General features: G+C 42.5%; 1 protein-coding gene across 5 annotated transcripts in view; it reads left to right on the forward strand.

The window, feature by feature from the left end:
- Positions 1-13453, forward strand: part of MAF (MAF bZIP transcription factor) — a 191965-nt gene that overhangs the window by 50503 nt on the left and 128009 nt on the right. For 2 of the 5 annotated variants that reach the window (XR_012661986.1, XM_075101326.1), the window contains one exon: positions 11256-12043. The exons of 2 other annotated variants lie outside the window; for them this stretch is intronic. The gene's annotated coding sequence lies outside the window, so the exon portion shown is untranslated. Of the gene's footprint in view, positions 1-8774; positions 9054-11255; positions 12044-13453 lie in introns of those variants that run through there. One more of the 5 variants, XR_012661985.1, reaches the window with a different exon arrangement.

Consider the following 13453-nt stretch of genomic DNA (forward strand, 5'->3'; position numbering starts at 1 on the left):
ATCCACCAGCCAAAGTCACACTCACTAGCCTATGATGGTGTGAACAGCTTCGCTTGAAATGATAATACGGTGGAGGATCCTGGCTTCAAACTATGATATGATCATTTCATAGGTGAATCCTTAGGTGAGCCCACCTGGAGGACCAGCTGGCAGCAGCAGAACATGCAAAGAGAAAAGGTTTATGTGTTTTCCAGCAACAGGACTTTACAGAGTCCTCTCAGTTGAAGAGAGTAGTCTTGTATATTGCAACTATCACTAAAGACACAAAACTACATCTTGGTTTTAATTCTGCTCTCAGTTTTAACATGTCATTAAAGAGATACCTGTATTGACAGGAAGACTTGTAACGCTTTTGGGGAGTTATTATTATCGTATTACACGATGATGGTGTTTATTGCTGTAGTGCCTTAGGGCTGAATTTATAAACATTGTGGATGGATTACATGGGTATTATGCTGCACATAAACATTTTCCCGTATGTTCGTGTTGAAATCCTGTGAACTGGACAATGTAAACAAATTAACATTATCAAGGAAAACCTGTTTTTTAAGTCAACTTTCCCTGCAGACTATGCTTGGCCAAAGGACGCTTGCCGTAGCTTTCACATCTCCTGCATCTCTGCTGTGTTCAAAAATGTTTTTACTAGCACATGTTAACCAAAACCTCTTCCTTTTTGGAAAAAAAAAAAAAAAAAAAAAAAAAGGCATGTTTAAAAATGCATTTGATCCGACTAGCTAGCGTATTTTTAAACATGACTGTGTTATGTTTAACAGCGTGTTAGCATATGTCAATTAACTTGTTTCCGCAGAGTGCTGACAGAAGTGCCCCCACCGCCGCCAGCCCCGAGGGGCCCCGGAGCTTGGCCGAGTCAGCAGAAGGGAGCGCGTACCCACACCTCCGGCCCACTGAAATTTGGCACCGACATTTCATGGGCAGTGTTAGGATGCTGGACTTTGCACTGAAGTGGTGGATGTGAAGGCGTGCCTCCTTCTGCTGGCTGTGGTCTGGGGGTAGCCTGCCATGGTGGGGGGGACCCACTGGGGCTCACCTGTCAGCAGCCCGAACGATGTCTCCTCTGAGCATGCACATGGGCTGAGAGGCTTTCACTGCACGCAACGCCCTTCCAGACAGAATAAATAGAGACTTTTTCTCACACTGTCATGAGATCGCACTCCTTCCCTCTGCCAGATATAGATGAGATGGAGGAGAAAAGATGCACGTGCTCAGAGCCCCTAAATCTCTGCCGTGCCCAGCCCAGGTGGTGATGATGGCTGTGCATGGCTGGGGTACTTCGTGTGCCAGGTTGTGTCCGTGGCCGTGCAGGCTGCTCACCTCTCCTGCTCCAATCCATGCTGGCCAGCATGGAGGGAACATTTTAATCCATTGTAGGAAGCAGCAGTGAGCTTTTCGTCTGGGAGGCTGGCACAGGCTGCTGGATGAAGCCCTGGAAACATGTGAACTCACCAATCTTTTCCTGGCAGGACCTTCTTCTGAATCCCAGCCATGAAATTATGTCTGATGAGAAGCAACCAGGGTGGGAAGTGCACAACTCGGGTCTCGGCAGCAGCGTACTGTGGGGGTGCATGCTGCTTTCCCATGAGGATGCACGCGTGCCTGCCTATGCATGGTGGCTGCAGAAGCCCAGGTGGGTGTTTGGTGGGGGCTCATCTGTTGTTGCATGTGCAGAGAGGGTGTGGGAAGAGTAAATGCATGGGCATGCGAAAGGCAGAGGAGGTAGCTCAGAGTCGGCATCCCCGTGCCCTGCCGCTGCAGGCTGCGTGGCGTACCCATGTCCCAGCTGGACCTCATACGCAGGAACAGCCACTGGGAAGACAGACCCCACCTTTGCTCTTCTGTTCCTCATCTGGTAAATTTGGGCAATCTTCCTTTTTTGGTTCATGATTAGTAAATGCATGAATGATTCCCACGTGGTCTAGTACAGTGTTAACAGGATCGGTAGAAATACCTAGCATAGATAGTGTCCAAAAATAGGTCCCTCATTCTGCCAATGTCTTGCACATGTCCTTAACTTTCCTGCCCTGGGAAGGAACTCCTGGCACCCTGCAGGGCAGGAGAGTTTTTCCATTCACTTCAGCGGGTGCGGGATTTCATTCTGCATTATAGACTGACAGATTTTAAAGGGACTATCCACCAGCAACAGTCGAGCTCTTTGCAGGGTTGCAATCCTTTATATTTTTAACATTGACATGATGGTCATGAGGGAAAAGCGTAGGCTTTTCCCCTGCTCAGAGGGCATGGTCAGACGTGCTGCTCTGCCTATAGCTGCTCAGGGTCAAGTTGTTACTGGCCCTGCACCATTTCTTTTGGGTGCTGCACCTTCCTGCCACGCAGCTTGGCTGCCGTAATTGGTGTTGTGAAGCTGACCCATGCCAGCCGAGACACGTTTTTAGAAGTGGGGTTTTATAAATAGACTATGTGGACAAAGGGTGTCTGCTCTGGAGTGGTTACGGGGCAAGGGAGAGGAGCTCGGGGCAGGGGAGGGAGCCCATCAGCTCCCAGTGAACCAGCACAGCCCTCTTTGCAAAACAGCGACCGTGGTGCGAGCGGAGCCTGCGGCGAGCCCTCGGCAAAGGGAAGGATGGAGAGGCCACGACCTGGGGTGTGGGCGCTTGGCTATTTTCTCCCTGTGAGACTGGCTCCCAGACCTTTGCTCATGCAAACCCTGACAGATCCCGTCTAAATTAGTAGTTGGAAACGATGTGCTCCCTCCCTGGCTTGGGCTGGGGCTGAATTTCACCTACTGGGCTCAGAGAATAGGTTTTGCTACCGAACTTAATTAAGAGCATCAGAACCTGGCACTGTGGGATCTAGCCCATCCCTGGTAGTCAGGCTGATTGACATTAGATCCTTTGATTTCTCCAGAGGCATCATAATATTTTAAACTTATTATTAATTACAAGTGTATTAATCTCTGAATACTATTAACAGTATTTCAAAATATTATAATTTTATCCTATCCGACCCACTGGGAAAAAAAAGTAGTTTTGGATGAACTGAACAACTTTATAGACAGTGTGCTTTATAACCAGATGGATTTTCCCTAGTTAGTTCCATTTCTATCTAATATTGGTGGAAGATTAAAGACACTGAATCAATGGCTGTAAAAGCTCACATTAAAAATTTGCAGTAAATGAGAAGAGGAAAATTTCATTAGAGGTATAAATTGTAGCAACTGGAATGCGTGCAACTTATTTTTAGTATTCTACTGATAGTCATCCTTGAAAGTCTTTTTTTTTTTCCAAATGTTTTCTTTTCTCAGATGGGAGGAAAAAAAAAAAAGGAAGAAAATGACCTCTAATATTTTGAAATATAGAACTAATTACAGTTGGGAATGATCCTGATCCCACTGAAGTCAACTGCGATGTTCTTTATGACATTGCAGGATAGTGCCTCTATTAAGAAATTATAAGGAAATGAGATACTTTAAAGAGAGGGGTTTAAAATGAACTGGCTCTGTTGGCCTCTTTTGTAAAAATACCTTAGAGCCACTTTTGTCAAGTCAAAAGGTTCATTGAAATGAGAGAAATTAAAAGATGCCGCTCATGGAGCCTGGCAAAACATGAAGTTTGCAATAAATATCTCTCCAATCCAATTATAACATTCAAATCAAGGAGAAAAAAAAAGAAATATAATGAAAGCTTTCTTTCTACTGAAAAAGTCTACTTGGAGGTGTCCAGACCTAAGGGAATTTCCAAGTCAGCATTATAGTGGGAAAAAATGTAATGTAAATGAGAGTGAAATAATCAAATTTTTCTGGTGGAAATAAGTGCAGTTGTTTGATGTAATTTTGACACACAGCATAATTTCAGCATCAACACTGAAGTTTAAAGGATCAGTGTGTCTTCATGAGATTTCTATACAGAAAAGCCGTTCAACGGGAAAATCTAAATCAGACTTTGCTATGCACATTGGGCCCCTCTACGATAGCAGGCCTTGTATTATATTAGTTGCAAATAACAAAATAGAGATTACCCTTTTTCAGTAATTTTAAGGACCCTTTTCACTTGAAAATCCAGCATGATTATGGCATATAAATCACAAGAAATGCGATGTGTGAATGTTTTCTTGCTCACAAAATCAAACTTTGTTTTATGCCTCTAACACCAGCTCAGCCGTTTAAAGATGTACACCATTTCCGACAGTGAGTTACACCGGGCTCATGTCACCATGTTTATTGCAGATGTAATTTTTAATATCACAGGGGTGTATTTCAAACAATTAAAACAATTAAAATAGGGCATGTCTTCGGCATTTTACTCAATCTTGAGCCTATATGAAATATATTTGTAATTTTGGGTTCATTTCCAAATGGAGACAGATTCACACACCCTCACAGCCAAACTCAGCACAAGAACCGACAATTAAATGAAGCCTGAGATCCAGTCCAAAGGAGGCATATACTCCATTTAATTTTTAAATAGCTTAATTAATAGTTTCAGTTAGAGCAAATGAGTGAAAATGGGTCAAACTATGTAAACATTGGTTAGAAAAACACACTGTCCAGCCAAAGCATTGTAGAAGTGCTTTTAAGAAGAATGGCCTTTAAATTTAATTTGAACATGGTTTTCTGACTTAAGTAAGAGCCCGGTTCAGACAAGGCTCAAGCTATGCTTTATGCCACAAAGAATTACTGAGGTATGCTGAGAGTTTATTTAGTCTTTGCTTGTTCCGAGGCTGTGTTTCACTCTGCAGTCATCATTTTCTCCTTGCTGTCAGCATGTTGTTACCTCTCAGCACTCAGAATTCACCGAGAGCCTCAGTGTGTTTCGAAGCTGAGTTTAATCGCCAGTGGGACCTGTACGAATGCTACAAAACATTGTTCACAAATATTTGCTGGAATTTTGAAATGAATTGGGGTAGTCTCTGCTATTGCACTCTTAGTGTTTGCTTTCTGCAAACATTCAGGTTCAAGTTCTTATTGACATGGCTGTGATGGATGGGATCCCTTACATAAGTCTCAAGGCTAGGAGGGTGCTTCTGCGCCAGAGCAATCAGGGAGTAGAAGCAGTACCACGTGCCTTATCTGACCAGCCATTGCTAACTAGCAGCCTCAAATAATGGGAAGAAACACTTACTGAGTTGTTGGTTGTTCCTGAATTCCCGAGGGGCAAAATGATAAAACTCAGAAAATTTCCCTCTCTGTCCTGGAGAAAGTCTGTACGCAGAGAAAGGGACTTCTTTTACTTAAAAAATATTTTTTCCAAACTTTTTCTTTGGTTCTTAAGTCTCAGCTTAAATGAAACAAGGATATAATAATTTGAAAGTGGTTGAGAATGTTGTTTTTAAGTATTCTTTTATTCATTATGCAGTAGCGTTTACATGACTATATATATGTGTGTTTGAAGGTTCTGCTTCAGTGAGGATAGTGAGGTTTTTTTGCAGATTTACAGTTAACTTCCAGCATTTTAATTTTTTGGTTAGAACAGTCAAAGGTTTTCCAATTGTTTGGGGTTTTTTTTTGTTTGCTTTAATCTGGTTAAGTCAATAAAAAGTGAAAGGTAGAAGAATGAAGAAGAATTACAGGTGATAAATATCAAGGCTTGCTAAGGTTTGGCATTACGGTGTACTGCTTTGGGAAGCTGTCCTGGACATCCCTTTCATCAGCACCTCGTATGGGTTTGATAAACTTCGGGAGTTTGAGCCTGAATTTTGGCCAAGTCGTATGACATGAAAATGTTCCCCAAATTCTCCTGTTGCACCTCTCTGTGTGCAGAGCAAGTCATGCAGCATACGTTGGCAGTGCCTGAAGGTATCACTGCTCTATGCCAGCCATCCCCTTGGGAGTGTGAAGTTAGGTTTCGGGGAGGAAATTCACTGTCGCTGGCTTTTTATGGAGTTCAGGGTTGGGAACTGACGCTGATCATTGTTTTGGCCTTCCTGATCTGAACACCTTTGCTTCCATTGTACAGGACATCATCTTCTGTTCAGTGGAACGAAAAACAGCTGGTTCTTCTCACCACCTGCAGAACATCTGCAGAAGCAGGGAAACTTATCAAAGATCTTCATAATGAAGAACATTTTGTACTGATAACGTTCAAAATGCAAAACCACAACGGGAGACAACAGCCTTTTTGTGGCAAACAAACAAACAAACGTTTTTGGTTGAAGAACAACCCAGATAAGCTGGTCTTCTCTAGCTTGTCCGTAAAATTAAACACGTCAGAGAGTTCTCTGCTAGGCAAAGGAAAGATGTAGGAGAGGATTTTATAAATGGCAGTTGGGCAATTAATGTTAACCATCAATATCAGAATGGCTTAGATTGCATGATTAACTAGTAAGAGTTTTGAGCTGGCTGGTAATTTTAGATTAAATAGCCAGGCAGCCAGTGCCTTGAATATTGATGAATATCCTGTGTTTTATTAATATGCATTCTCTATAAATTAGAGGCTTAGTACACAAAGAAGAAACCTAATGCTCTTGCTATTTTTCATTGCCACAGGTAGAGCTGAATAATTCATAGCAATTAATTTATTTCACTGATTTAGCCTTTTGGGACGGGGGGATGGGGGGGGAGGAATTTGAGCACAAGTAGTCTGCAGGTAATCTTTTGCACGCTTATTTATTATAAATAACTCACCAAACATATTTGAAGGCTAATTCTTAGTTGCAAAGAATTTTTTATGTTCCTAAATTGGAGAAATTAGGAGGAATTTGGGCAGAACTGCAAGCAACCCACCAGTCGTTACAAGAATGCAAATGAATTTTAAATTGCAAAAAAGCACAGCTAATTGCAAATACAACCCAGTTAGGATCAGACTCATGTTGATGTGTATTGATTGGTGCAATACCGGTCACATTGCTTGTTTCTGCTCCTCATTTGATTGATTGTAATTATTTAGGACCAAGATTTTCTTACAAATATTTTTATGCGTGCAGAATTTGCTATCTGTATTTAGTCCCTCATGCATTTAAAAAGGATTAGGTTAAATGCCACCCCTTTTGAAATCCAAGGGGAGTTTTACCACTAACTTTGGAAGATACAGGATTCCACCTACTGATGGAAACATTCTTAAAAATCCTTATTGTGCAAATAGAGCAATAACACATCCAACACAAACGACATTTTGTATTTGTGCGAAGCTTCAGAGTATCCAAATATATTATTATTTATTTTTTTTTTAGGTAGGGGGAGATGGTGCAGCTTTAAGTATGAGGTGAAATGTTGTAGCACAAAGATCATTTGCCAGTCTTGCAGCTCAGGGTGGCTGCAGCTCTGTTTCAGTGTCACACAGTCATACCCAGAGCAGGTAATATCCAGAAACACATGAGGAGGAGGAGGCTGTATGATTACAGCCTCTCCCTTTTACTGGTTCTTATAACATGCTGCACAGCAGTGAGAGTTGCATAGCACGCAATAAATCATTGCCTCATTATGCTCCTTCTGTAGGTTTGTTTAGGGCACCTACTCTAGTACCAGCTCCAGAGGATTATCTGTTCTTCCCAGAAATTCCTCTCGGATATAGACTTCTGTTCTGGCTTGCAGAAAAACCAAATCTCTATGTCTTAGTTTTAAAATAATTTCTGAGTGCACACCACAATTTAGGTTACAGAACGGCCTAAGAAAATAATTCAGGCAATGTCTGGAGATTATTTTAATTTGTAGGTGGATGATTTTGCCAAGAGCTTTTGTGTTTTTGTGACTTGTCAACATGAAGTATTAGCAAATGAAACAGAGGGTCTTCCTCCCCTCCTTTCTTCCTTCCTCCCTTCTTGCCTGCCTTCCTTTTATCTTTCCTTCTTCCTTTCTTTCTTGTGTACGCAGAAGCTGCTGATCCCTTACCTAACCAGATTATGTTGAATTGTTCTTGGTTGTAAAAGAAGCCAAAATGCATCATTAAAAAATACTGTGAGGTCCTCATTCACTTTTTCTGTATGTCTTTAGCCAGCCCTAGTCTACAGCTGGTGCAGGAGGGCACCAGTCTGATTGACAGAATAGGATTTTTGACACTTCGTTTTGATTTAAGCAGACAAATCCTCTTAAGAAAAAGTGTTCATTAGTTGGCCTAATTTACTAACGAGAAGTGGTATTCAGCATTGCTGATTTTGATAAAACAGTATTTATTTAGCATTGCACCAAGTGAACGCTGGAATAACCTAGATTGTACCGGCAATGAATTTGAACGACTGGAGCCGAGACTTTAGAAAGCAGGTGGGTACACTGCAACACGGCTGGGTTTTGCTGCAGTGTGACAATGTGATCTAGGATCCGATCCAGACTCCTTGGAAATCAATGGAAATTCTACCCTTGACTTCAGTGGGCTTTGGATCCTGTTCCAGTTGTGCCAAAGTGGTAATGAAATGACTCCAACTTCTGGGGGAAGAATTTTCTGGCTTAACAGATTCAGCATCTTGTATCAATAGGTTTGTTTATATGAGGGGTCCTAACTTAAGTTTGAATGGTTTTCACACATGCATTGCTCTGATCCTCCCTCCTAGTCACAGTTCCTTGAAATACAATAAATTTCTGTTCTGTGACTGCTAACAGACATCCCAGCTGAACAATGAAATTTTGTAGGTGATTACGATGTGAAACTCAAAATCATTGTAAGCTTGCTCAAAATGTGACCTGCCCTCACACAAAAGCTCCCTCAGCTTTCTGAAACTTTCAGCACAACTGGATGTGTTCAAAGCCATAATGAAACACAAAACTAAGTCAGTTTTGTGTAATTTGGGGTTTCATTATACGTACTTCTGCATCATTGTGTCTCAGAGACATGCATATAATTCTTATTTGATCTTAAACTCTTACAAAGGACATAGGAATAGAAGATGTGCTGTGGTCAGGACCAGTAAAGACTTTTTTCAACATCCACTGCAAGTTGAGTCCCCCATAAACATTCAGGACTCAGCGAGAATTGTACCCAACTCTTTTTGATGGAAGCACAGCGGTGACCTTGTTGATTGATTAAAGAAGTGACATTGACTTTGAAGGGAGCCACATCCACCCTTCTTCTGCCAAAAAGGCAGTGGCTGCAATGTGAAGCCTCAAGAATGGGGCATTGCTCCTCCAAGTACGTGGAAGACATCCAAAGGTAATGGGATAATGCAGATAATGAGATAGGGTTTCTCCCCTCCTCTCCCTCAAATACCATATAGCTAGATTTTAGCTACCCAGACTCAGGCCATAGGAGACTTTTCTCTGATAGCTATTTAAAAGATGAAATAGCTAAGGAAATGAGCTCTTTTTATAGGTTATGTAGGATGTTCAGTGGTTGAGAATGTCAAAAAGGACTGGTAATGTTGACTCTGCAGAGACCTTTAATGGTGATGGGGGGATGATGCTGTGAGGACCGGCACAAACAGCACAATGGAAGGGGTGGTGTGGTGGGGGAAAGAGCTTTATTCCTCTGGCAAACCTACCCCTGAATTTTACATGCTGTCACTTTGGGGTATCTAGCTTGAGAGATGCTAAAATGGCCCAATTTTCCAAAGATCTTAACAGTATCTAGTCTCTTTAAGGCACCTTGTGTTGGCACTGAGAAATATTGGCCTCCAAAATTACCACTTTTGAAAATCTAGACCAGTGAACCTGATATGAACTATCAGAAGCCAAAGACAAGGGAGCATTTATGTTGGAGAATGCGTAGTGGCTTGAAAACTACAAATCAAAATAATTCGCCCTTTTATGTGTAAATCTCTTTCTCTTTGATACACGAATTGAAAAGCTGTCTGGTTTCCTTGTAGTTTCCATAAGCAAGCAGTGTGCAACTGTACCCTCTAAAATGCTATTTAAGCGTTATTTAAAGTGCAGACCTGTTAAGGTCAAGCAAGCTCATCTGTATGCTAAAACTGAACCCACCAAACCTTACACCTAAAACCAGCAGGCAAGGAGGTCTCGAATTTCGTGGTTCCCTCTTGACAAGGGTACAGTGTGACAAATAGTGAAGCACCAAAAGATCAAAGTACTTTTTCAGGATAACAATAAAATCAGAGACAGAAAGACACCAAGTCCCGGTGCAGGTGTCTGCTGTTCCAAAGCAGTCTTTCTCAGATATGACACTGCCAGCCCCCAGCAAGGGGATGCAGGCAGGAGCTGCAAACTGGCAGTAATAGTATCAGCAAGTTTAGATCCTGTGTGGTGGATTTTTGAGCCAGTAGAAAGACTGAAGGGTCACTGCAAGAAGCCCACATGGAAGGGCTTACTGTAACTCACTGAATTTACCGTGAGTATGTTGAAAATAAACTTTTCAGTGCAGACATGGACAGACAGTGTGATGTGATTTGCTCATATTCCAGAGTCGCATTCCTCTGTCTGAGCGCCTTAATCCAGATCCTGTTGAAGTCAATAGCTGTCTTGCCTTTCAGAAGGGTTATGCCCCTAAATAGCTACTTTAGGAAGTGTACTTTGCTTGGTGATAACACAAAGCAGAGGGTGGATGATTAACACCAATTAGGATTATTTACAAGAACCTAGAAAACAATAGGTGCATAAATCATTGTCTTATCAATTGTAGTTCTTCCCGGGTTATTTAGTCATCATGGGGCAAACCGTGTGTTTCACTGTCCAGTAAGTAGAGATCTGCCTGATGTTGGTTGAAGTGTATGGAAAAGTTGAAGCTACAATACAGCCTAGTAAAATAGCAGAGTGTTACAAAAAAGCTTCTGGTGGTTTTCAACATTTTTAATGTTATAAATCCCCTACAGTTTTCCCCCAGGTATATTTAGTGAATTTAAGGTGACCGACAGTAGCCTTGTTTCTCTTCTGTTATGCTTCAACTCTGCCTACACTAGCTTCTCAGTTTGGAGCCTGGGGTGGTTTCGCAGTAATCCCCTGGTTGTCTCCATTTGTTGGGCACTAGTCCAGTTGCAAAGCAGCTTCGGTGCACTCAGATTCCTTCCAGAAGAGACCCAGTGGGGACCTCTCTCCAAAAGCAAGCCACGGCTTAGTGGGACATTCAGCTCTGATCCAATGGGTCAGCCACACTAACACAAAATCCTTCAGGGTGTATGTAACCTTGCTTTGCAAGAGAAAAGCTGTCCAGAGCTCCAGTGCCCGCCTGGAATGGAGCTTGTGCTATAGAGACAGTCAAATGCTTTATGTGACACCCTTTTTGCTGGTGACTGGCAGCTCTTGTGACTGCTGCTCCTCTTTCTTCCATCAAGACTTCTCCTGGTTCATTATCCTTTCTGTTTATTAACTGCCCCATCTTCTGTAGCTGTTCATCCTTGCTGCTGTCCTTTTTTCTTCTACTTTTATCACTTTTTGTGATCCCTTTTCCAATTTCCAACCTTAGTCTCCCAGAAGACCTGGAGTGGTGATGCCTGGACGCAGAGGAGATCACACTGCTTATAAATCTGCACCTTGAAGAGGCCAAAAGTTTCTTCAGCAGCAGGAGGTAAGCCAGGACTGCTGGTGGGTGTAAGGAACAGAGAACAATGCCACATGCTTTTGAGAAGATGAAGGCGGTGTTCTTGAGGATGGAGACTTTGGGGCTGAATCACGGTCCTGTACAGAAAGCTTGAAGAGATCTTCAGGTGGGAACATACCACCCAGCCAGCTGCTTGTTTGGTTGAGTCCATGGACCTCTGGGGTCTGCACACCAGAGACTGAAAACTCTTGACTTATCCTAAATTTCCTCTTTGTGGACTTCTGATGTGATAGGAATGGCACAAAAAATTCAATATATCTGCTTTGCCGTAAATTTTTCAGCCTGCTAACTTTCCCAGGACTACTTTCTGCTCAAATTACTGGATTTTAATTACATGAAGCTTAATTTCAGTTGCTTGGCCAGTTTTAAAAAACATATATTCAAATTTGAACCACAAGGCAGAATTTTGGGAGCCTCTTTGTCCTCTCACTTTGTGTTAGTTTAAATGAGGAAACTGTGCCTGTGAACCTCTGCTTTGTTACACCTATTCCAAGTCAGTCTCACTTCTGGAGAGACTTCCCAGAGTCTCAGCAGTTTAAGGGGGAGCCCAAACTACCCTTATGTTATAGTTTATGTTTTTGAAACTGTGCAAACAATAGATATTTGTCTCCTGATTATGCATTTTCTTGTAAATAAAATGTATTGAGACCAGAGATGGAGTTACACTGACTTTACACCAGATAAGAATTTGTACTGGCATTTTACATAGAAGTGTTGTATTATCTGTACATTTCCCGAGTGGACCTTGCACTATTTAATTGCAACAAAAAAAGAATGGGGAGGGAGAACCAAAGGAGGGGCATGCAGGAGAGAGGAGGTAAAAGGACACAGGTGGGGAATGGTGGAGTTGGAGGATAACACTGCCTATCGAAGCATCAGAGAATTCCTATGATTAAGATTTATTATCTTTCTGACCTCACCGTTTCAATATAATCTGCTGCTTAGGTGATCAATAATAAACGCCCTCCAAATTTCATTGCATTTGCTCACTTTCTCTAGAAGATTTTACATCAGTTTGTTCCCCTCCATAAGATCTTATTTCTGTTAAGGCATGAAAACTTTATGTTTCTGCCCGGGCTGACTTGATCTGGTATATCAGTGTTGTTATTTAACTAGCAAGTGTCCCACAGCAATTCATCGAGTAACGCTTCCATCTATCACACTGGGATGATCAAGAATACATTGCAGCTGAGGTGCAAACACCGACGTATATCTGGAGTTGGGCATCCACCTCCAACTCAGCAGATAAAAACCCCTCCAAACAGCCAACAAAAGAGGGCTTTTTTAAAGACCCCAACCCACTAGTGGATTATCCTTAACACGTTGGCAGCATGCCCCTTCCTTCCGCTGCAGGAATGCTAGCTTGGCTCTGCAGCCCTGGTTTGTTGCGTTACAGCATGCAGAAGAAATAAAGTGCAGGACTGATTTGTAATAGTACGTGGCACTTTTTCCCTCTGCAGCCCGGGATCACCTCATTTACCTCCAAAGAGGCAAGTGTAGTGAACAGCAGCTCTCTCTGGGGAGTGACCTTGCCTGGTCAGTGTGGCCGTGCAGGAGAGGGCTCCTTGTAGGGCTCGCTGTTGTTTCTAGCAGCTTGCTGACATATCTTCAAGGGCTGAGGGTTCAGCTGCTTCTGCGTGAGAGAGGAGAGGAAATGACCTTCACCCAGCTGAGTGGGGAACAACAGGAAACCCTCGTGGTCCCAAGCTCCTGCCATTTCCCACCCCCCAGAATCCGGCACTCAGGAACCGTTTTGACGAACTGTCAGGGTTTAGCAGCTGCAAATATATTAGCAAAGTATGTTGATGATTCATGGCGAAATGGTGCACGCTGATTTAAGTGATGGACTAGTCATTCTGTAATGGATTTGAGAATTCCCAATCAGTTTGTACTTAGTTTTATCAAGCAGGAAGCGGGCAGGCTGTGTTTTAATCAACTGATAGCATCGCTTGGCAATTGGCATCCAGCTAGTGAACAGAGTATTTCTCAAAGACCAGCTTGCTAAGTTGTGAACAGCAGCATCCACTCAGATCTTTCAGGTTTGCCTCCTATTTGTTCTGTTC

This window comes from Phalacrocorax aristotelis, chromosome 8, assembly GCF_949628215.1.
Source record: "Phalacrocorax aristotelis chromosome 8, bGulAri2.1, whole genome shotgun sequence".
Taxonomy (NCBI): domain Eukaryota; kingdom Metazoa; phylum Chordata; class Aves; order Suliformes; family Phalacrocoracidae; genus Phalacrocorax; species Phalacrocorax aristotelis.